We start from the raw sequence: 24387 nt of genomic DNA, 5'->3' as shown, positions 1-24387 counted from the left end.
TCCATTGCCCTTGGTAAACCATCCCCTTGGTTTCCAACTGGTGCCTCAACCATGACCTCACTGAAGTTGAGGACATCCTCATGGTGACAGTAGAGTCATAGAGTGACAGAGATGTACAGCATGGAAACAGACCCTTCGATCCAACCCGTCCTAAATTCATCTCATCCCATTGGCCAGCACTTGGCCCATATCCATCCAAACCCTTCCTATTCCCATACCCATCCAGATGCCTTTTAAAAGTGGTGGAGGTTGGTACAATTGCAACATTTAAGAGGCATTTGGATGGGTATATGAATAGGAAGGGTTTGGAGGGATATGGGCCGGGTGATGGCAGGTGAGACTGGATTGGGTTGGGATATCTGGTCAGCATGGATGGGTTGGACCGAAGGGTCTGTTTCCTTGCTCTACATCTCAATGACTCTATGACTCTATAAATGCTGTAATTGTACCAGCCTCCACCACTTCCTCTGGCAGCTCATTCCAAAAACGTACCACCCTCTGTGTGAAAAAGGTGCCCTTTAGGTCCCTTTCATGCCCTCCAGTACTGGACTTCCCCACTCTACGGGAAAGACTGCCTATTTACCCTATCCACATCACTCCTGATTTTATAAACCTCTATAAGGTCACCCCTCAGCCTCCAAAACTTCAGGGAAAACAGTCCCAGCCTGTTCAGCCTCTCCCTGTAGCTCAAATCCTCCAACCCTGGCAACATCCTTGTAAATCTTTTCTGAACCCTTTCAAGTTTCACATCGTCCTTCCGATAGGAAGGAGACCAGAATTGCACGCAATATTCTAACAGTGGCCTAACCAAGGTCTTGTACAGCCACAACATGACCTCCCAACTCCTGTACTCAATACTCTGACCAAAAACGGAAAGCATACCAAACACCTTCTCAGCCCATTGGCCCATCTGGTCCAGATCCTGTTGTAATCTGAGTTTACCTTCTTTGCTGTCCACCACACCTCCAATTTTGGTGCCATCGGCAAACTTACTAACTATACCTCTTATGCTCACATTGAAATCATTTATATAAATGATGAAATGTAGTGGTACTCCACTGGTCACAGGCCTCCAGTCTGAAAAACAACCCTCCACCATCACCCTCTGTCTTCTACCTTTGAGCCAGTTCTGTATCCAAATGGCTAGTGCTCCCTGTATTCCATGAGATCTAACCTTGCTAACCAGTCTCCCAATACGAACCCTGTTGAACGCCTTACTGAAGTCCATATAGATCATGTCCACTGCCCTGCCCTCATCAATCCTCTTTGTTACTTCTCCTCCTCTGTAATTATGGACATTTTTCAAGATGTCACCATCTATTTCCCCACATTCTATATCTTCCATATCCTTTTCCACAGTAAATACTGATGCAAAACATTCGTTTAGTATCTCCCCCATTTTCTGTGGCTCCACACAAAGGCCGCCTTGCTGATCTTTGAGGGGCCCTATTCTCTCCCTAGTTACCCTTTTGTCCTTTATGTATTTGTAAAAACCCTTTGGATTCTCTTTAACCCTATTTGCCAAACCTATCTCATGTCCCCTTTTTGCCCTCCTGATTTCTCCCTTAAGTATACTCCTAATGCCTTTATACTCTTCTAAGGATTCACTTGATCTATCTTGTCTATACCTGACATATGCTTCCTTCTTTTTTCTTATCCAAACCCTCAATTTCTTGAGTCATCCAGAATACGCTATACCTAACAGCCTTCCCTTTCACCTGAACAAGAACATATTGTCTCTGGACTCACATCACAATTTTGAAAATTGTAGGGAAAGGAGTTATGAATCTGCACTCCAAGGTCACTTTGTTCAGTAACACCCCCTAGAAACTTACCATTAAATATGTAAGGTAAAAATATATGCGTCCTGCTAAGATTTGCTTTCCCAAAATGCAGCACCTCACATTTATCTTAATTAAACTCCATCTGCCACTCCTCAGCCCATTGGCCCATCTGATCAAGATCCTGTTGTAATCTGAGGTAACCTTCTTCGTGTCCACTACATCAGGGGATAAACAGGCAGATAGACAGATACAGAGTAGCATCCCCATCATACACCCCCAGGAATGGGACAGGCAAAGGGTCAGATATAGAGTAATGTCCCCATCAAACACACCCAGGGCAGGGACAGGCAGAGGATCAGATATAGAGTAACATCCCCATCAAACACTCCCAGGAATGGGGCAGGCAGATGGTCAGATATAGAGTAATGTCCCCATCAAACACACCCAGGGCAGGGACTAGGGGAGGGTCAGATATAGAGTAACGTCCCCATCAAACACTCCCAGGGAAGGGACGGGCAGAGGATCAGATATAGAGTAATGTCCCCATCAAACACACCCAGGTCAGGGACAGGCAGAGGGTCAGATATAGAGTAACGTCCCCATCAAACACACCCAGGGCAGGGACTGGGGGAGGGTCAGATATAGAGTAACGTCCCCATCAAACACACCCAGGGCAGGGACAGGCAGAGGGTCAGATATAGAGTAACGTCCCCATCAACCACACCCAGGGCAGGGACAGGGGGAAGGTCAGATACAGAGTAACACCTCCTTCAAACACTCCCAGGGCAGGGACAGGCAGAGGGTCAGATATAGACTAATGTCCCCATCAAACACACCCAGGGCAGGGACAGGGGGAGGGTCAGATATAGAGTAACATCTCCTTCAAACACACCCAGGGCAGGGACAGAGGGAAGGTCAGATACAGAGTAACATCTCCTTCAAACACACCCAGGGCAGGGACAGGGGGAAGGTCAGATATAGAGTAACATCTCCTTCAAACACACCCAGGGCAGGGACAGGGGGAAGGTCAGATATAGAGTAACATCTCCTTCAAACACACCCAGGGCAGGGACAGGGGGAAAGTCAGATACAGAGTAACACCTCCTTCAAACACTCCCAGGGCAGGGACTGGGGGAGGGTCAGATATAGAGTAATGTCCTCATCAAACACACCCAGGGCAGGGACAGGGGGAGGGTCAGATATAGAGTAATTTCCGCATCAAACACACCCAGGGCAGGGACAGGCAGAGGGTCAGATATAGAGTAATGTCCTCATCAAACCCACCCAGGGCAGGGACAGGCAGAGGGTCAGATATAGAGTAACGTCCCCATCAAACACACCCAGGGCAGGGACAGGCAGAGGATCAGATACAGAGTAACATCCCCATCAAACACACCAGGGCAGGGACAGGCAGAGGGTCAGATATAGAGTAACGTCTCCATTAAACACTCCCAGGGCAGGGACAGGGGGAGGGTCAGATATAGAGTATTGTCCCCATCAAACACTCCCAGGGAAGGGACAGGCAGAGGGTCAGATATAGAGTAATGTCCCCATCAAACACACCCAGGGCAGGGACTGGGGGAGGGTCAGATATAGAGTAACGTGCCCATCAAACACACCCAGGGCAGGGACAGGGGGAAGGTCAGATACAGAGTAACACCTCCTTCAACACTCCCAGTGCAGGGACTGGGGGAGGGTCAGATATAGACTAATGTCCCCATCAAACACACCCAGGGCAGGGACAGGCAGAGGGTCAGATACAGAATAATGTCCCCATCAAACACACCCTGGGCAGGGACAGGCAAAGGGTCAGATATAGAGTAATGTCCTCATCAAACACACCCAGTGCAGGGACAGGCAGAGGGTCAGATATAGAGTAACGTCCTCATCAAACACACCCAGGGCAGGAACAGGCAGAGGGTCAGATATAGAGTAACGTCCCCATCAAACACACCCAGGCCAGGGGCAGGCAGAGGGTCAGATATAGAGTAACGTCCCCATCAAACACACCCAGGGCAGGGACAGGCAGAGGGTCAGATATAGAGTAACGTGCCCATTAAACACTCCCAGGGCAGGGACAGGCAGAGGGTCAGATATAGAGTAATGTCCTCATCAAACACACCCAGGGCAGGGACGGGGGAGGGTCAGATATAGAGTAACATCTCCTTCAAACACACCCAGGGCAGGGACAGAGGGAAGGTCAGATACAGAGTAACACCTCCTTCAAACACACCCAGGGCAGGGACAGGGGGAAGGTCAGATATAGAGAAACATCTCCTTCAAACACACCCAGGGCAGGGACAGGGGGAAAGTCAGATACAGAGTAACACCTCCTTCAAACACTCCCAGGGCAGGGACTGGGGGAGGGTCAGATATATAGTAATGTCCTCATCAAACACACCCAGGGCAGGGACAGGCAGAGGGTCAGATACAGAGTAACGTCCCCATCAAACACACCCAGGGCAGGGACAGGGGGAGGGTCAGATATAGAGTAATGTCCGCATCAAACACACCCAGGGCAGGGACAGGGGGAGGGTCAGATACAGAGTAATGTCCTCATCAAACACACCCAGGGCAGGGACAGAGGGAAGGTCAGATACAGAGTAACGTCCCCATCAAACACACCCAGGGCAGGGACAGGCAGAGGGTCAGATATAGAGTAACGTCCCCATCAAACACACCCAGGGCAGGGACTGGGGGAGGGTCAGATATAGAGTAACGTCCCCATCAAACACACCCAGGGCAGGGACTGGGGGAGGGTCAGATATAGAGTAACGCCCCCATCAACCACACCCAGGGCAGGGACAGGCAGAGGGTCAGATGTAGAGTAACGTGCCCATCAAACACACCCAGGGCAGGGACTGGGGGAGGGTCAGATATAGAGTAACGTCCCCACAAAACACACCAAGGTCAGGGACTGGGGGAGGGTCAGATATAGAGTAACGTCCCCATTAAACACACCCAGGGCTGATGTAACACAAGCCTAGATTTCGATTAAAACTCACTTGACCCTTTCTCCACCAAACACTGCCAGGCCAGGGATAGCCTGGGCTTAGATAACGAGTAACACTCTCTCTATTTTTTGAATGCCTCTGCTGTATTCCCATTCATTGCTTACAGAACATTATCAGTACTGTGTTAGAGATAGATTAAACTGCAATGACCATGTCCCCACCAAACACTCCCAGTATTGGTACACTTCTGCACTGTTTCCGGCTTGAATCAACCTCTCTCTACACTGCAGCAACACTTACAGAGACTGTACAGCACACAGTTAGAAACAGAATAAAATCTTCTTAAACATTTTGATTCAAACCTGGCATCGAGCAAGTAATACCCTTAATAATAAGAGGTGCAGAGAGAGAGCAAGAGAGAGAGGTAGAGGAAGAGAATGAGAGAGAAAGAAAGAGAGGGAGAGAGTGACAGAGAGAGAGAGACAGAGGGAGAGAGGGAGAGAGAGAGGGAGAGACAGAGAGAGTGAGGGAGAGAGAGAGAGGAAGAGAGTGAGGGAGAGAGAGAGAGGGAGAGAGAGAGTCAGAGAAAGAGAGATGGAGAGAGCGAGAGAGAGGGAGAGAGAGAGAGAGACAGAGATAGGGAGAGGGAGAGAGAGAGGGGGAGAGAGAGAGACAGAGAAAGAGAGATGGAGAGAGGGAGAGAGAGAGAGGGAGAGAGGGAGAGACAGAGAGAAAGAGGGAGAGACAGAGAGAGAGGGAGAGACAGAGAGAGAGGGAGAGAGGGAGAGACAGAGAAAGAGGGAGAGACAGAGAGAGAGAGGGAGAGACAGAGAGAGAGGGAGAGAGGGAGAGACAGAGAAAGAGGGAGAGACAGAGAGAGAGAGGGAGAGACAGAGAGAAAGAGGGAGAGAGAGAAAGAGGGAGAGAGAGAGGGGGAGAGAGAGACAGTGGGAGAGGGGTGGGGGGAGAGAGAGATAGAGAGAGCGAGAGAGAGAGAGAGAGGGTGAGAGAGAGATTTGTTCTCTGAGTCCGGTTTCAGTTTCACCCGAACACCACAGGTGTGACTTGCTGCTATATTGAGTCTCAGGGGGCCGGCCGAGACAGGTGCACGCCTGTGCTGGGTGTGAACCGGAGGAGGTCTGAAATGAGACCGTTTCCATTCAGGCCCTCATCTCTGATCACAAAATGAGTCATCACCATCAACCCTGTCACTTTAGAGGTCACTTGGGGCAAACTAGCACCCACACAGAGCAAGGGAGAGGGGCACTGAGATAGGAACAGACAGAGACAGCGGAGAAGAGAGAGAGACAGGCAGAGGTGAAAGAGAGAGACCAAGGTCAGAAGAAAGGGATGGGAGAGACAAAGAGATGCCAAGGAAACAGGAGAGGGAGAGAGAAACAGAGAGAGACAGGGAGAGAGAGAAACAGAGAGAGAGAGAGAGACAGAGAGAAACAGAGAGACACACAGAAAGAGAGAAGCAAGTGGCACACAGAGATGAGCTCGTCTAATGCTGTCCAAGGGGGGGGGGGGGGGGGGGCAGGCATTTAAGGTGGAGGGGGTTGGGAAGTTCAAAGGAGATGTGAGGGGTACGTTTACACAGAGAGTGGGAGGAGTCTGGGGGTGGTGGAGGCAGATATGATCGGGGTGTTTAAGGGGCTTTTAGATAAACATGTAAGGGATGGAGGGGGTATGGAGCAAGGCCAGGCAGAAGGGATGAGTTTAATTTGGCATCACGTTCAGCACAACATCATGGGCTGAAGGGTCTGTGCCTGTCCTATACTGTTCTGTGTTCAATGCTCTTGGTCCATTTTCCACGTTCTATGTCCTATGTCCTGTGTTCTGTGTTCTATGTGCTGTGTTCTATGTGCTGTGTTCTATGTTCTATGTTTTGTGTTCTGTTCCACGTTCTAAGTTCTAAGTTGTATGTTCTATGTTTTGTGTTCTGTGTTCTATGTTCTGTGTTCTATGTTCTATGCTCTGTGTTCTATGCTCTTCATTCTGTGGTCTATGTTCTAACTTCTAAGTTCTATGTTCTATGCTCTGTTTTCTATGTTCCATGTTCTATGTTGTGTTCTATGTTCTATGTTCTGTGTTTTATGCTCTATGTTCTGTGTTCTGTGTTCTGTTCTATGTTCTGTGTTCTGTTCTATGTTCTGTGTTCTGTTCTATGTTCTGTGTTCTATGTTCTGTGTTCTACGTTCTGTGTTCTACGTTCTGTGTTCTATGTTCTATGCTCTGTGTTCTATGCTCTGTGTTCTATGTTCTATGTTCTGTGTTCTATATTCTGTGTTCTGTGTTCTATGTTCTATGTCTATGTTCTGTGTTCTATGTTTTGTGTTTTACATTCTATGTTCTATGTTCTATGTCCTGTGTTCTATGTTCTACGTTCTGTGTTCTATGTTCTAGGCTCTGTGTTCTATGTTCTGTGTTCTATGTTCTGTGTCCTGTGTTCTATGTTCAACGTTCTGTGTTCTATGTTCTAGGCTCTGTGTTCTATGTTCTGTGTTCTATGTTCTGTGTCCTGTGTTCTATGTTCAACGTTCTGTGTTCTATGTTCTAGGCTCTGTGTTCTATGCTCTGTGTTCTCTGTTCTGTGCCCTGTGTTCTATGTTCAACGTTCTGTGTTCTATGTTCTAGGCTCTGTGTTCTATGCTCTGTGTTCTATGTTCTATGTCCTGTGTTCTATGTTCTACGTTCTGTGTTCTATGTTCTAGGCTCTGTGTTCTATGTTCTGTGTTCTATGTTCTGTGTCCTGTGTTCTATGTTCTAGGCTCTGTGTTCTATGCTCTGTGTTCTATGTTCTGTGTCCTGTGTTCTATGTTCAACGTTCTATGTTCTGTGTTCTGTGTTCTATGTTCTTCGTTCTGTGTTCTATGTTCTAGGCTCTGTGTTCTATGCTCTGTGTTCTATGTTCTGTTCTATGTTCAACGTTCTGTGTTCTATGTTCAACATTCTGTGTTCTATGTTCTGTGTTCTATGTTCTATGTTCTGTGTTCTATGCTCTGTGTTCTATGTTCTGTGTTCAACGTTCTGTGTTCTATGTTCTGTGTTCTGTGTTCTATGCTCTGTGTTCTATGTTCTATGTTCAACGTTCTGTGTTCTATGTTCTGTGTTCTATGTTCAACATTCTGTGTTCTATGCTCTGTGTTCTATGTTCTGTGTTCTATGTTCTATGTTCTGTGTTCTATGCTCTGTGTTCTATGTTCTATGTTCAACGTTCTGTGTTCTATGTTCTGTGTTCTATGTTCTGTGTTCTATGTTCTGTGTCCTGTGTTCTATGTTCAACGTTCTGTGTTCTATGCTCTGTGTTCTATGTTCTGTGTTCTATGTTCTGTGTCCTGTGTTCTATGTTCAACATTATGTGTTCTATGCTCTTTGTTCTATGTTCTGTGTCCTGTGTTCTATGTTCAACGTTCTGTGTTCTATGTTCTGTGTTCTATGTTCTGTGTCCTGTGTTCTATGTTCTATATTCTGTGTTCTATATTCTGTGTTCTATATTCTGTGTTCTATATTCTGTGTTCTATGTTCAACGTTCTGTGTTCAACGTTCTGTGTTCTATGTTCTGTGTTCTATGTTCTGTGTTCTATGTTCTATGTTCTATGTTCTGTGTTCTATATTCTGTGTTCTATATTCTGTGTTCTATATTCTGTGTTCTATATTCTGTGTTTTATGTTCTGTGTTCTATGTTCTATGTTCTGTGTTCTATATTCTGTGTTCTATATTCTGTGTTCTATATTCTGTGTTCTATATTCTGTGTTTTATGTTCTGTGTTCTATGTTCTGTGTTCTATGTTCTGTGTTCTATGTTCTGTGTTCTATATTCTGTGTTCTATATTCTGTGTTCTATATTCTGTGTTCTATGTTCTGTGTTCTATATTCTGTGTTCTATATTCTGTGTTCTATGTTCTGTGTTCTATGTTCTGTGTTCTATATTCTGTGTTCTATGTTCTGTGTTCTATGTTCTGTGTTCTATGTTCTGTGTTCTATATTCTGTGTTCTATATTCTGTGTTCTATATTCTGTGTTCTATGTTCTGTGTTCTATGTTCTGTGTTCTATGTTCTGTGTTCTATATTCTGTGTTCTATATTCTGTGTTTTATGTTCTGTGTTCTATGTTCTGTGTTCTATGTTCTGTGTTCTATGTTCTGTGTTCTATGTTCTGTGTTCTATATTCTGTGTTCTATATTCTGTGTTCTATGTTCTGTGTTCTATGTTCTGTGTTCTATGTTCTGTGTTCTATATTCTGTGTTCTATGTTCTGTGTTTTATGTTCTGTGTTCTATGTTCTGTGTTCTATGTTCTGTGTTCTATATTCTGTGTTCTATATTCTGTGTTCTATATTCTGTGTTTTATGTTCTGTGTTCTATGTTCTGTGTTCTATGTTCTGTGTTCTATGTTCTGTGTTCTATGTTCTGTGTTCTATATGCTGTGTTCTATGTTCTGTGTTTTATGTTCTGTGTTCTATGTTCTGTGTTCTATATTCTGTGTTCTATGTTCTGTGTTCTATGTTCTGTGTTCTATGTTCTGTGTTCTATATTCTGTGTTCTATGTTCTGTGTTCTATGATCTGTGTTCTATGTTCTGTGTTCTATGTTCTGTGTTCTATATTCTGTGTTCTATGTTCTATGTTCTATGTTCTGTGTTCTATGTTCTGTGTTCTATATTCTGTGTTCTATATTCTGTGTTCTATATTCTGTGTTTTATGTTCTGTGTTCTATGTTCTATGTTCTATATTCTGTGTTCTATGTTCTGTGTTCTATGTTCTGTGTTCTATGTTCTGTGTTCTATGTTCTGTGTTCTATATTCTGTGTTCTATGTTCTGTGTTCTATGTTCTGTGTTCTATGTTCTGTGTTCTATGTTCTGTGTTCTATATTCTGTGTTCTATATTCTGTGTTTTATGTTCTGTGTTCTATGTTCTGTGTTCTATATTCTGTGTTTTATGTTCTGTGTTCTATATTCTGTGTTCTATGTTCTGTGTTCTATGTTCTGTGTTCTATGTTCTGTGTTCTATATTCTGTGTTCTATGATCTGTGTTCTATATTCTGTGTTCTATGTTCTGTGTTCTATATTCTGTGTTCTATGTTCTGTGTTCTATGTTCTGTGTTCTATATTCTGTGTTCTATGTTCTGTGTTCTATATTCTGTGTTCTATATTCTGTGTTCTATATTCTGTGTTCTATGTTCTGTGTTCTATATTCTGTGTTCTATATTCTGTGTTCTATGTTCTGTGTTCTATATTCTGTGTTCTATATTCTGTGTTCTATGTTCTGTGTTCTATATTCTGTGTTCTATATTCTGTGTTCTATGTTCTGTGTTCTATATTCTGTGTTCTATATTCTGTGTTCTATGTTCTGTGTTCTATGTTCTGTGTTCTATATTCTGTGTTCTATATTCTGTGTTCTATGTTCTGTGTTCTATGTTCTGTGTTCTATATTCTGTGTTCTATGTTCTGTGTTCTATATTCTGTGTTCTATATTCTGTGTTCTATGTTCTGTGTTCTATGTTCTGTGTTCTATATTCTGTGTTCTATGTTCTGTGTTCTATATTCTGTGTTCTATATTCTGTGTTCTATATTCTGTGTTCTATGTTCTGTGTTCTATATTCTGTGTTCTATATTCTGTGTTCTATGTCCTGTGTTCTATGTCCTGTGTTCTGTGTTCTATATTCTGTGTTCTATATTCTGTGTTCTATGTTCTGTGTTCTATGTTCTGTGTTCTATATTCTGTGTTCTATGTTCTGTGTTCTATATTCTGTGTTCTATGTTCTGTGCTCTGTGTTCTATATTCTGTGTTCTATGTCCTGTGTCCTGTGTCCTGTGTTCTATGTCCTGTGTCCTGTGTTCTATGTCCTGTGTTCTATGTTCTATGTTCTGTGTTCTATGTTCTGTGTTCTATATTCTGTGTTCTATGTTCTGTGTTCTATATTCTGTGTTCTATGTTCTGTGCTCTGTGTTCTATATTCTGTGTTCTATGTCCTGTGTCCTGTGTTCTATGTTCTGTGTTCTATGTTCTGTGTTCTATGTCCTGTGTTCTATGTTCTGTGTTCTATGTTCTGTGTTCTATGTCCTGTGTTCTATGTTCTATATTCTGTGTTCTATGTTCCGAGTGGGCCAACACCCGAGATGATGATTATGGTCTCTTCTCTTCCCTAATGGCGACATCTTGGACATGAGACTGTTTCCAAGCTGACCCTTTCTCCAGTGCAGACGTAAGGGTGGCAGGATAGTGGCCGGGTTACATATAAACTTTCTGTATTAATTCACCAATCCAAGGTAACACCTACACTCCAGTACAGATGTAGGAACCAGGGCTCCTTCGATCGTGCTCACTTTGGACATAGATCATAGAACATTCCAGTGCAGCACAGGCCCTTCGGCCCTCAATGTTGTGCTGACCTGTGGAACCAATCTGAAGCCCATCTATCCTGCACTATTCCATTCTCATCCATATGCCTATCCAATGACTATTTAACTGTCCTTAAAGTTGGGGAGTCTACTCCTGGTGTAGGCAGTGTGTTCCACACCCCTACTACTCTCTGAGTAAAGAAACTACCTCTGACATCTGTCCTATATCTATCACCCCTCAGTTTAAAGCTATGTCCCCTCGTGCTCGCCATCACCATCTGAGGACAAAGGCTCTCACTGTCCACCTTCTCTAACCCTCTGATGATCTTATATGTCTCAATTAAGTCATTTCTCAACCTTCCTCTCTCTGATGAAAACAACCTCAAGTCTCTCAGCCTTTCCTCATAAAACCTTTCCTTCAAACCAGGCAACATCCTGGTAAATCTCCTCTGAACCCTTTCCAAAGTTTCCATATCCTTCCTATAATGTAGTGACCAGAACTGTGCGCAATATTCCAAGTGCGGCTACACCAGAGTTTTGTACAGCTGCAGCATGGCCTCGTGGCTCCGAAACTCAATCCCTCTCCCAATAAAAGCTAACACACTGTACGCCTTCTTAACAACCCTATCAACCTGGGTGGCAACTTTCAGGGATCTATGTACATGGACACTGAGATCTCTCTGCTCATCCACACCACCAAGAATTCCATTAGCCCAGTATTCTGCATTCCTGTTGCTCCTTCCAAAGTGAATCACCTCACAATTTTCCACGTCAAACTCCATTTGCCACCTCTCAGCCCAGCTCTGCAGCTTATCTATGTCTGTCTGTAACCTGCAACATCCTCCATCACTATCCACAACTCCACCGACCTTAGTGTCGTCAGCAAATTTACTAACCCATCTTTCTACGCCCTCATCCAGATCATTTATAAAAATGACAAACAGCAGTGCGCCCAAAACAGATCCTGACGGTACACCACTAGTAACTGAACTGCAGGATGAACATTTCCCATCAACCACCACCCTATGTCAGCTTTCAGCTCGCCAATTTCTGATCCAAACCACTAAATCATCCTCAATCCCATGTCTCTGTATTTTGTGCAATAGCCTACCATGGGGAACCTTATCAAATGCTTTACCAAATACACCACATCAACCACTTTACCCTCATCCACCTGTTTGGTCACCTTCTCAAAGAACTCATTAAAGTTTGTGAGGCACGACCTACTCTTCACAAAACCGTGTTGCCTATCCCTCATCAACTTATTCCTTTCTAGATGATTAAAAATCCCATTTCTTATAACCTTTTCCAGCACTTTACCCAGAACCAAAATAAGGCTCAGTTGTCTATAATTACCAGGGTTGTCTCTACTCCCCTTCTTGAACAAGGGGACAACATTTGCTATCCTCCAGTCTCTGGCACTATTCCTGTAGACAATGACGACATAAAGATCAAAGCCAAAGGCTCTGCAATCTCCTTCCTGGCTTCCCAGAGAATCCTCAGATAAATCCCATCTAGCCCAGGGGACTTATCTATTTTCACACTTTCCAGAATTGCTAACACCTCCTCCTTGTGAACCTCCACCCTGTCCAGACTAATAGCCTGTATCTCAGTATTCTCCTCGACCACATGGTCTTTTTCTTTATCTTCCTACGGAACTAACCCCATCTTGTCAACTCGTTAGCTCAAGAAAGTCACTTGGGGTGTCTGGAACACAATTTCCTCCCATAAGGAACAAAGATCCAAGGAGGCAAACCAGACTGTTCGAGAATCTCCCCACCCACTTTGGAAAGTGATGCGAAGACCCCTCACACAATGACAGAGGTCTGTTGGGTGTCTGAGAACACCGGAAATTGTAGAATCCAAAAATCCCTACAGTGTGGAAACAGGCCATTTGGCCCAACACATCTACACACACCCACCCACTGAAGAGTAACGTACCCAGACTCATTCCCCTACCCTATTACTCTACATTTACCCCTGACTAATGCCCCTAACCTACACATCCCTAACACTCTGGGCAATTTAGCATGGCCAATTCACCCTGACCTGCACATCTTTGGACTGTGGGAAGAAACCGGAGCACCCGGAGGAAACCCACGCAGACACAGGGAGAAGGTGCAAACTCCACACAGTCTGTCGCCCGAGGCTGGAATCGAACCTGGCTCCCTGGTGTTGTGAGGCAGGGAGCGGTAGTAGGCCATTCTCTCTCTGGAGCCTACTCTGTCCCTCAAAAGATCATGGTTCATCCTATTTTCCTTGTTTGCCTGTGAGATCAAACATCTCTTCATTGCCAGACTTCAACAGGATCCTCAATGGAACCTTCCTAGCTCTCTATGCCAGACAATTATCAAAATTCATACCCTCTGAGTGAAAATAAAAACTCCTCATCTCAGTCCAAAGTGATCAATCCCCTTTTATCCTTGGATTATGGCCCTGTGTTTCACATCCCTCCGACAGTCTCTAGAGTCTTAATGAGATAGAGTCATAGAGACATAGAGATGTACAGCACGGAAACAGACCCTTTGGCCCAACTTGTCCATGCCGACCAGATATCCCAACCCAATCTAGTCCCACCTGCCAGCACTCGGCCCATATCCCTCCAAACCCTTCCTATTCATATACCCATCCAAATGCCTCTTAAATGTTGCAATTGTACCAGCCTCCACCACTTCCTCTGGCAGCTCATTCCATACACGCACCATCCTCTGTGTGAAAAGGTTGCCTCTTAGTTCCCTTTTATATCTTTCCCCTCTCACCCTAAACTTATACCCTCTAGTTCTGGACTCCCCGACCCCAGGGAAAAGACTTCATCTATTTATCCTATCCACGCGCCTCATAAGGTCACCCCTCAGCCTCCGACGCTCCAGGGAAAACAGCCCCAGCCTGTTCAGCCTCTCCCTGTAGCTCAAACCCTCCAACCCTGGCAACATCCTTGTCAATCTTTTCTGAACCCTTTCAAGTCTCACAACATCCTTCCGATAGGAAGGAGGCCAGAATTGCACACAATATTCCAACAGTGGCCTAACCAATGTCCTGTACAGCCGCAACATGACCTCCCAACTCCTGTACTCAATACTCTGACCAATAAAGGGAAGTATCCCAAACGCCGCCTTCACTATCCTATCTACCTGTGACTCCTACCACGGGCCACCCCTGCCCTGCCCGTCCAAATGAACAATCAGACGGATCTCCAAGGCAAATAAACCTTTCCTACGATGAGAAGATGCCAACAGGATTCCAGATGTGGTTTAATTGAATCCTGTCAAACTATAACAAATCTGTTTATTCTTGTTTACCCCAATTCCCCTTCCAATAAAGGCCAAAATGCTAATTGCCTTCCTGCATCCCAATGTCCTGTGTTATTAATACGCGTGCGCCCAGCTCCTTCCAGACAGAATGGCGAGTGGCTTGGAGGGCAACTTGGAGTAGGTAGCGTTCCCATGTATCTGCTGCCCTGGTCCTTCTTGGCGGAAGTGGTCATGGGATTGGACAGTGTTGTCCCAGATTAGCTTCGGTGAATCTGTCACATTCTAACGTATGAAAACATTCAAGATTTTATGAGTTGCCTTGGGGTGGGCCTCGTGGCTCAGTGGTTAGCACTGCTGCCTCCCAGCGCCAGGGACCCGGGTTCAATTCCAGCCCTCGGGCGACTGTCTGTGTGGAGTTTGCACATTCTCCCCGTGTCTGCGTGGGTTTCCTCCGGGTGCTCCGGTTTCCTCCCGCAATCCAAAGATGTGCAGGTCAGGGTGAATTGGTCATAAAGGGGACCCATATGAGAAAGCAGGAGGTTTTAGATTAGATTCCCTACAGGCCCTTCAGCCCAACACTGACCCTCTGAAGAGTAACCCACCCAGGCCCATTCCCCTACCCTATATACACCTAACACTCTGGGCAATTTAGCACGGCCAATTCATCCTGACCTGCACATCTTTGGAGTGTGGGAGGAAACCAGAGCACCCGGAGGAAACCCACGCAGACACAGGGAGACAATGTGCAAACTTCACACAGACAGTTGCCCCGAGGCTGGGATCGAACCCAGGTCCCTGGCGCTGTGAGGCAGCAGTGCTAACCACTGAGCCACCAGCTTGGAGAAGAGCAAATGAAAATAAAATTACGAGATAGTGTTGCCAGTCAGAAACTTTTCCCAGAGTTGAAATATTAATATTAGGAGGATCGCATTTAAGGTGCGGTGGGGTGGACATTCAGAGAAGGGGCAAGTTTTTCATCACAGAGAGTGGTTGGAGTCTGGATCGCACTACCAGGGGGCGGTGGTGGAGACGGGTATGAGGTTTAAGGGGCTTTTGGATAAACACATGGGTACACAAGGGATGTGGGGCAAGGCCGGGCAGAATGGGACAAAAGCTGAAGTTGCTGGAAAAGCTCAGCAGGTCTGGCAGCATCTAGGAAGCGAAATCAGAGTTTACGTTTCCGGCCCGGTGACCCTTCCTCAGATGCTAATGAGCTTTCCCAGCAACGTCCGGGTTTTTGTTTGGTTTCTGATTTGCAGCGTCTTCAGTTCCTTTGGTTTTTATTTGGCAAGCAGAAGGGATCACAGGGCCAACCCCGCCCCCCCCCCCCACCCCCACCCCCCCCCCCCACCCCCAACCCCCTGGTATCTGCCGAATGGTTTCGTTTCCCCGCGGTTTACCGCTGCTGGAACATACAAAAGGGAACATTCTGCAACCAGGGAGCAGGAGGCTGTCGGGAAGGTACGTTTCCCATTTAAATGGATGGGTTTGCTCCTATCCACGGTTTCAGCTTGTGTGGGTATGGAGGGGAGGGGGAGGACTACTGTTAATTCCATTGGGCATCATTTGGGGCGACACGGTGGCTCAGTGGTTAGCACTGCTGTCTCACAATGCCAGGGTCCCAGGTTCGACTGCAGCCTCGGCCGACTGTCTGTGTGGACATTCTCCCCCCCCGTGTCTGTGTGGGTTTCCTTCGGGTGCTCTGGTTTCCTCCCACAGTCCAAAGATGTGCAGGTCAGGGTGGATTGGCCATGCTAAATTGCCCCATAGTGTGAGGTCAATTAGTTAGAGGGAAATGGGTGTAGGTGGGTTACTTTTCAGAGGGTCGGTGTGGACTGGTTGGGCCGAAGGGCCTGTTTCCACACTGTAGAGAATCTAATTATCAAGTTCGGCGCAACATTGTGGGACCATTGTCCCATTCCTGTCCCGTACTGTTGTGTGGACGCATTGCCTCGGTCTTTCTCACAGATAGCTACCCTGGCCACGCTGTCAGAGAAGGGCGCTCCTTCTTTTTGAGGTATTTTAGGTGTTGGAGGTGATTCCCTCGAATTCCAGGAGCAGCAATTACTGTTTTGCATGCTGTTAACATTGTTCTGGAACTTTGGGGGAGAAAAAGTCAAACCAACAGCAGTTTAAAAGGGAGGGAAACAGACAAGGAAGCACATAGTGAGGACAGTGCAGGAGAGACAGAGCTAGAGAGAGAGAGAGAGAACCTGCACAGTTACTGCCTTTGCTGTTTGAATTCGTGTATCGCTGGACATCGGAGTGCATCTGGGAAAATTAACATACAGTAAAATTCACAACTAATCTTGCAGGATGGAATGAGTTGCCAGAGGAAGTGGTGGAGGCTGGTACAATTGCAACATTTAAGAGGCATTTGGATGGGTATATGAATAGGAAGGGTTTGGAGGGATATGGGCCGGGTGCTGGCAGGTGGGACTAGATTGGGTTGGGATATCTGGTCAGCATGGACGGGTTGGACCGAAGGGTCTGTTTCCGTGCTGTACATCTCTATGGCTCTATGACATGAGAAGGGTTCCAAATCCATCAGGATGAGGAATTGGATGGACTGTTGGTATTTTGTCACGGACAATGGGGTACATCCACGGATATTGAAGGAGGCGGAAGTGGCCGTAATTGTCCGATCTTCAGGGACCGGAGAATTGCAAATGTCATGCCTTTGTTCTGAAGAAGAGAGCCCAGCCAGTTAATTTGATTACAGTGGCCGGGAAAGGTCTGGAAACTGGACATTGTTAATTGCCACAAGGGTAAAAGCAAGTCAATGAAGTTGATGAAGCATGGGTTCCCTAAGAGAGCTCTCTGCTTTCCCAAAATTTATTGCATTCAAGTCTGAACCGATCAGAGGTCCTGCTGAAGTACTGAACCATGCTACTGAACACATAAACCAGAGGCGACCGAACCCACGCTGCTGTAAAAGACGGGGACAGGGGGTGGGGGTGATTGTGGTGCGATTTCTACAAGTATTTTTCTGCACCACTGCTGTGCTGCAAAAAGCCCCGCAGCATCCCCCTTCCCTCCCTCCACCCCTGGTTTTCTTGTCCCTGCCCAAAGTATCTGGTCCAAAGCTTTCACTTTGTGTTCGGTTAAGCAATCGCTCATTTAACCCGAATCCCCAGGAGAGGTGGTGTTGGGCCCAGAATCACTGCAGGTGATGGGCTGAGCGTCAACAAAATGTGTTAAGGAGGCGATAAGGCAGGCCGCCAGCTGTGTGCCCTATCAGTCGGTAATGCATGAGCAAGCCCACAGCTGTGGGATGGGACACAGAAAATCTCACCCTTTCTCAGAAGCTGTGAACAAATTGCAAGGAAGGTTAAGGTCTCACCCTTTGCCAATACCCTACACACGCTCACTGCCCAGGGTCACAGTCAGACAATCCCTACTTGTGTGGAAACAGGCCATTCGGCCCAACAAGTCCACATCGACCCTCCGAAGAGTATCCCACCCAGACCCATTCCCCTCGCCGGTTACTTTACATTCCCCCTGACTAATGCATCTAACCTGAACATCCCTGAACACTACGGACAATTTCGCATGGCCGATTCACCCTGACCTGCACGTCTTTGGAGGGTGGGAGGAAACCGGAGCACCCAGAGGGAACCCACGCAGACACGGGGAGAGTGTGCAAACTCCACACAGACGGTCGCCCCCTAGGCTGGAGTCGAACCTGGGTCCCTGGCACTGGGAGGCAGCAGTGCTAACCACTGAGCCACTGTGTTGCCCATTATACCGATCTCCAACATAGAACGAGGCCCTTCAGCCCATCACGTCAAAAGCAATCATCCAACTATTCTGAGCCCAGTTTCCACAACTTGATGCCTAACTTTATCGTCCTGATTTGGAGCTGCCGGTGTTGGACTGGGGTGGACAAAGTTAAAAATCACACAACACCAGGTTATAGTCCAACAGGTTTAATTGGAAGCACTAGCTTTCGGAGCGACACTCCTTCACCACCTGATGAAGCAGCAGTGCTCCGAAAGCTAGTGTGCTTCCATCATTTACATTTCTGTGTCTCCTCGAAACCTCCTGCCTGTTCCCTTAATCTGTACCCCAGCCCCACCCTGGTCAGCGATCCCTCCATCAAGGGGGAACAGCTCCTTTACGTCTACCCTGTCAATGCCCCTCATTATTGGAGACATTTCAATCACAGCCCCTCTCAATCTCCACTGCACTGTTCAACCTTCCTTCACAACTGAAACTCTCCAGCCCAGGCAACATCCTGGTTCAATCTCCCTCTGCCCCCCCTCTCCAGTGCTACACAGAAAGATCGAAGACAGGAGCAGGAGGAGGCCATTCGGCCCTTCAGGCCTTGCTCTGCCATTCACCACCATCTTGGCTGATCATCCGACTCAAGAGCCTCCTCCTGCTTTCTCCCTATGACCTTTGACCCCATTCGCCCCCAGTGCTATATCCAGCTGTCTCTTGAATACATTCAGTGTTTTGGGCACCAGCTGCTTCCTGTGGTAATGAATCCCACAGGGTCCCCACACTTTGGGTGAAGAACTGTCTCCTCGTCTCCGTCCGAAACAGTCCACCCTGATTCGTCAGACGGTGACCCCTGGTCCTGGACACACCCACCATCGGGAACATCCTCCCTGCATCTGACCTGTCTAACCCTGTTAGTATTTTATACGTCTCTATGAGATCCCTCCCTCACTCACCTGAACTCCAGTGAAAACAATCCTGACTGAGCCGATCTCTCCTCATCCACCATTCCCGCCATCCCCCGGGAATCAGCCTGGGAAACCTTCACTGCCATCGCTCGAGAGCAAGAGCATCCTTCCTCAGAAAAGGAGACCAAGCCTGCAACACCCACAATTCTCGGGGTGGTCTCACCAAGGCCCTGTATGACGACAGCAACACATCCCACTGCTCCTGCACCCTCCCGCAGTGAGGGCCAACATCCCATTTGCCTTCCTGCTGCCCCTGTACGGTCACCTTCAGTGAGTGGTGCACAAGGACACCCAGGTCCCACTGCACACTCCCCTCTCCCAATGTACAGCCGTTCCGATAGTCATCTACCACCTTGTTTTCACATCCCTCCTACAATGTGGATTCCACACAATATTCCAATGGTAGCCTTACAGAGCTTTTGAACAGCCCCAACACGACTTCCTCTCTAAGATACCCAGCCTCAGCCCACAAAGGGGAGTGTACCATGTGCCTTCTTAACTACTCTACCCACTTATCCTTATCCCTTATCTTGGTGAACGTGCATGCTACGGTTCCTCCACTCCTCACTGTCCTACCATGCATCACTCATTCTCTGGCCTTCCAGTTATACAGTCATAGACATCGACACAGGCCCTTCGGCCCAACTTGTTCACACCGCCTGGTTCTCCCAATCAATCTAATCCCATTTGCCTGCATTTGGCCCATATCCCTCCACATACTGAGCCAAATGTTTCTTAAGTGAAGAAACTGTACTCGCTTCCACCACTACATCTGGCAGCCCATTCTGGACATTCACTGTGTGAAAATAATTGCTCCTCCAGACCCTTTTGATATCTCTCCCCTCTCACCTTAAACCTATGCCCTCTGGTTTTAGATTCCCCTACCATGGGGAAAGCTGTTGGCTATCTACCTTATGAAACAAAAGCGGCAGAAATTAGGCCATTCAGCCCATTGTGTCTGCTCCGCCATTCGATCATTGCTGATAGGTTTCTCGTCCCTATTTTCCCACCTTCTCCCCGTAACCTTTGATCCCCGAGGCAATCAAGAACTTATCTATCTCTGTCTTAAATACACTCAATGACCTGGCAATGAATTCCACAGATTCACCACTCTCTGGGTAAAGAAATTTAGATTACTTACAGTGTGGAAACAGGCCCTTCGGCCCAACAAGTCCACACCGACCCACAACCCACCCAGACCTATTCCCCTCCACCTAACACTACAAGTAATTTAGCATGGCCAATTCACCCTAACCTGCACATCTTTGGAGTGTGGGAGGAAACCAGAGCACCCAGAGGAAACCCACGCAGACACGGGGAGAACGTGCAAACTCCACACAGATAGTTGAGGCAGGAATTGAGCCAAGGTCTCTGGTGCTGTGAGGTAGCAGTGCTAACCACTGTGCCGCCTATTCTCCCGATCTCTGTTCTAAAGGGTCTTCCTTTTACACTAACGCTGTGCCCTCGCCCACACAGGGAGCAATGATCTCAAATCTGACAGACAACCTCAAGGGCTTGAGGGCCTTTCAGCATAACCTGCCAGATCCCTCTACCTGCCACACTCATCGTCTCACCCCGACCTGAAATAGTCCCACAGCGGGTGTTGTCCCCGTCACCGAGTCACCCTTTATGTCCACGTGCACACAGGTAGCTCTCCTATAGAGAGTAGTTGTGTTCCCGTGTGACACCGTGTCATAGACTATCGTGCAATTGAAATAACGGGCCATACGGGAAAAACAGTGTTGGAGTGAAGCGCGCAAAAACTGTCGGAAAAACATTGGAAACAAAAATAATAGTTTGCCTCCCACTAATGATAGCACAGTCTAAGTAAATCTTCAAATGGTTCAGAAAAGATTGATAAGGAGGTTGCCAGGGTTGGAGGGTTTGAGCTACAGGGAGGGGCTGAACAGGCTGGGGCTGTTTTCCCTGGAGCGTCGGAGGCTGAGGGGTGACCTTATAGAGGTTTACAAAATTATGAGGGGCATAGATAGGATAAATAGGCAAAGTCATTTCCCCTGGGATGGGAGTCCAGAACTAGAGAGCATAGGTTTAGGGTGAGAGGGGAAAGATATAAAAGGGACCTAAGGGGCAACTTTTTCATGCAGAGGGTGGTACGTGTATGGAATGAGCTGCCAGAGGATGTGGTGGGGAATGGTACAATTGCAACATTTAAAGGGCATTTGGATGGGTATATGAATAGGAAGGGTTTGGAGGGATATGGGCCGGGTGCTGGCAGGTGGGACTAGATTGGGTTGGGATATCTGGTCGGCATGGACGGGTTGGACCAAAGGGTCTATTTCCGTACTGTCCATCTCTATGAGTCTATATATTTAACGCTGAATGTTAATGCTAAAATCAGCAACTACAGCACTGTACCTTCAGTAAAGTGAGTGAGCTGACTGACCACGTGATGCCGATGGGGAAGTCCAGCCCTCCTCCAGATTCTCCCGCTGGTTTGAGATAAAGCTCCTCATGAACATGGATGACGATTCCCAGTTCCATGCTAAATTTCCAGGCTTTGCAGAGCTGACTGCATTCCAATTTGAGCTGCGCACACCGAGGCTAGGTTTAGCTGTCCCGGTGAGCACCAAGGATGGAATCATAGAATAGAATCCCTAAGTGTGGAAACAGGCCCTTCGGCCCACCAAGTCCACACTGACCCTCTGAAGAGTAAGCCACCCAGAGCAATTCCCCTACCCTCTTGCTCGACATTTCCCCCTGACTAAGGCACCGAACCTGAACACTATGGGGCCATTTAGCGTGACCAATTCACCCTGACCTGCACATCTTTGGACTGTGGAAGGAAACCAGAGCACTCGGAGGAAACCTACGCAGACATGGGGAGAAACTCCACACAGATAGACTCCCTGAGGCTGGAATCGAACCTGGGACCCTGGCGCTGTGAGGCAGCCGTGCTAACCACTGAGTCACAGAGTGGTAAAAGTCTGGAGCACACTGCCAGAGGTGGGGGTGGAGGCAGATACAGTCGGGGTGTTTAAGGGGCTTTTAGATAAACACATGGACGGAGGGATATGGAGCAAGGACAGGCAGCAGGGATTAGTCCCACTCGGCATGAGGAAATGGTGCTGTGAGGTAGCACGACGGCAAAGTTTTCAAATATTTTTTAACAAAACAGGTCCACGATTTACGAATCGCGTTGGAGCCAAATTGCGTTTAATACACGCGCGTTATAGCAGAACTACTTGTGGTATATGACAGTGACCCAGCTCTCAGAGTGAGCAGAACCTCCTGTCTGTATCTGTAGGCCAGGGCTCCCTGATCGGACCCGCTTCACAGCCCCAATCAGGGAACTCCTATTCTATGAGCTGACAGCATTGCAATTACGGCATTCCCCCCCCCCCCCCCCCCCCCCCTCTAAGTCCTGCAATGGAGGCCCTGGGATAGCTGCCCCTGGGGCATATTGGGAACAGGCCTGGTTCCTTCATCGTTGCCTCAGATACTCATGTAGCCCACCTCCTACGCTGGGAGTGCACCCCTTCCCCCACTGAAACACAACTTCCTCTTCAGACAGGAACAGCGTGTGACATCCTCAGAGGTTTCTTTGACGCTAGTGGGTGAGGGGGTGTCTCACAGGTTCTGACTGCCTTGGCGGGCGTTCTGAGGGGCTGGGGATGTTTCTCTCCTGCCCTGTTGGCGAGGGGGCAGCTTTCACACAGTTCGCGTTCCAGTTCAGGATCACATCCAGTCCCCAGACTTTGTACGTTATGGGACCTGACCTTGCGTTGACCGTGTCTTTTACCCCTGCAGGGCCGTTCCCGTGACTCAGCACCAATCTTCGTCCCCGAAGTAAACTGCCTCTCTCGCTTAGACGTGTCTTATATCCGGAGTTGGCGTTCCTTATGCCGCTTCATCCCTCCTCCGCATCCCCGACCCCACCCCAGATTCGGGAAGATCGGCTTTAACTGGTGCACAGTCATCTCCCCCTGCTGGAGTTGTCCCTGGAGTTGTCTGAGGGTTGGTCCTATAATCAAACAGGAACCGGGACAGTTTGGTATCGAGTGAAGCCGTAGGCTGTTCCATTAAGCCTGCCTTCACGGTTTGGCCTGCTCTTTCCACCAGACCATTGGACGATGGATGGCATGGAGCCGTCATTACGTTCCAAACGCCATTTGACTTTCGGAAATACTTAGATTCCCTGCTGGTACGCGATGGCTGGTTGTCTGTGACCAACGCTTCCCAGAGTCCGTGTATTGCAAAAATATGCTTACAGCTTTTCTACCTCCCTCCCCATGTTCGACACATGAACTCTGTGCACATCCAGCCATTTCCAGTGGGCGTCCACAATGACTAAGAACATGGAGCCCCTGAAGAGGTAACGTGTAACCGAGTCCAGGGCTTACCAAGCCATTCCCACGGATGCTGGGCACAGCTGCTGGTGGTAATCTCTGTCCTTGTTGGCACTCTGGGCACCGCCTGACCAACGCAGCCACGTTGGCACCCAATCTGGGCCCCCAGACATAACCTCGTGACAACCTCCTCATTTTGTGGAGGTGCCAGTGTCGGACCGGAATGGCCGAGGTCAGAGGTCACACGCCACGGTTATGGTCCAACCAGGTTTCTTTGAAATCACGAGCTTTCGGAGCACTGCCCCTTCATCAAATGAAACCCATTGGGCTATAACCCGGGGTCGTGCGACTTCTGACCATCTTCATTTCGGAACGCCCTTGGATGATCCTGGTTGGAGTTCAGCCGGATATTGTCAGTGGTGACAGGAAGGATGTCCAGAAAGTTTAACACTAAATGGACTCTTCCAGGAGGGTACCACAAGTGGTGCATCTGCCAGTGGGAGGCAGCTCAAGGCACCAGCATTAGCCACTTGGCCACCAACTTGTGGTTGTACGCATTGAAAATCAGATCCTATTGCTGCATTTGACCAGAAGCTATGGATGGCATGGTCTACCCTCTTTAATTAGCCCGAGTAGGGGTTTGTGGTCTGTTACTATTACAGACTTACATCCATAAAGTTATTGATGGAACTTTCTGACACCAAACATGGCCGTCAAACCTTCCTTCTCTGGCCGGACGTATCTTCATTTGGCATCAGCCAAACTCCGGGAAGTGTACACTATTGGGCGTTCCTCGCCATTGGGCCACTAGTGAGCCAACACTACTCCAATACCGTACGGGGATGTGTCGCGCAACACCAGCCCCTCTCGCTTGGGATCGGAGTGGGCCAAGACGATGACGACGACTTCATCGCTTCCCTCAATGGCTACATCCTGGCTACGAGACCGTTTCCAAGGCTGACCCTTTCTCAATAGCAGACGTAAAAGGCTGGCAGAATGGAGGCCGGGTTATGTGTGAATCTTCTGTAATAATTCACCAACCCAAGGAATGACCTAAGCCC

This window comes from Chiloscyllium punctatum, chromosome 21, assembly GCF_047496795.1.
Source record: "Chiloscyllium punctatum isolate Juve2018m chromosome 21, sChiPun1.3, whole genome shotgun sequence".
NCBI lineage: Eukaryota > Metazoa > Chordata > Chondrichthyes > Orectolobiformes > Hemiscylliidae > Chiloscyllium > Chiloscyllium punctatum.
The sequence above is the reverse complement of the archived record's forward strand: the minus strand, read 5'-3'. Positions refer to the sequence as shown.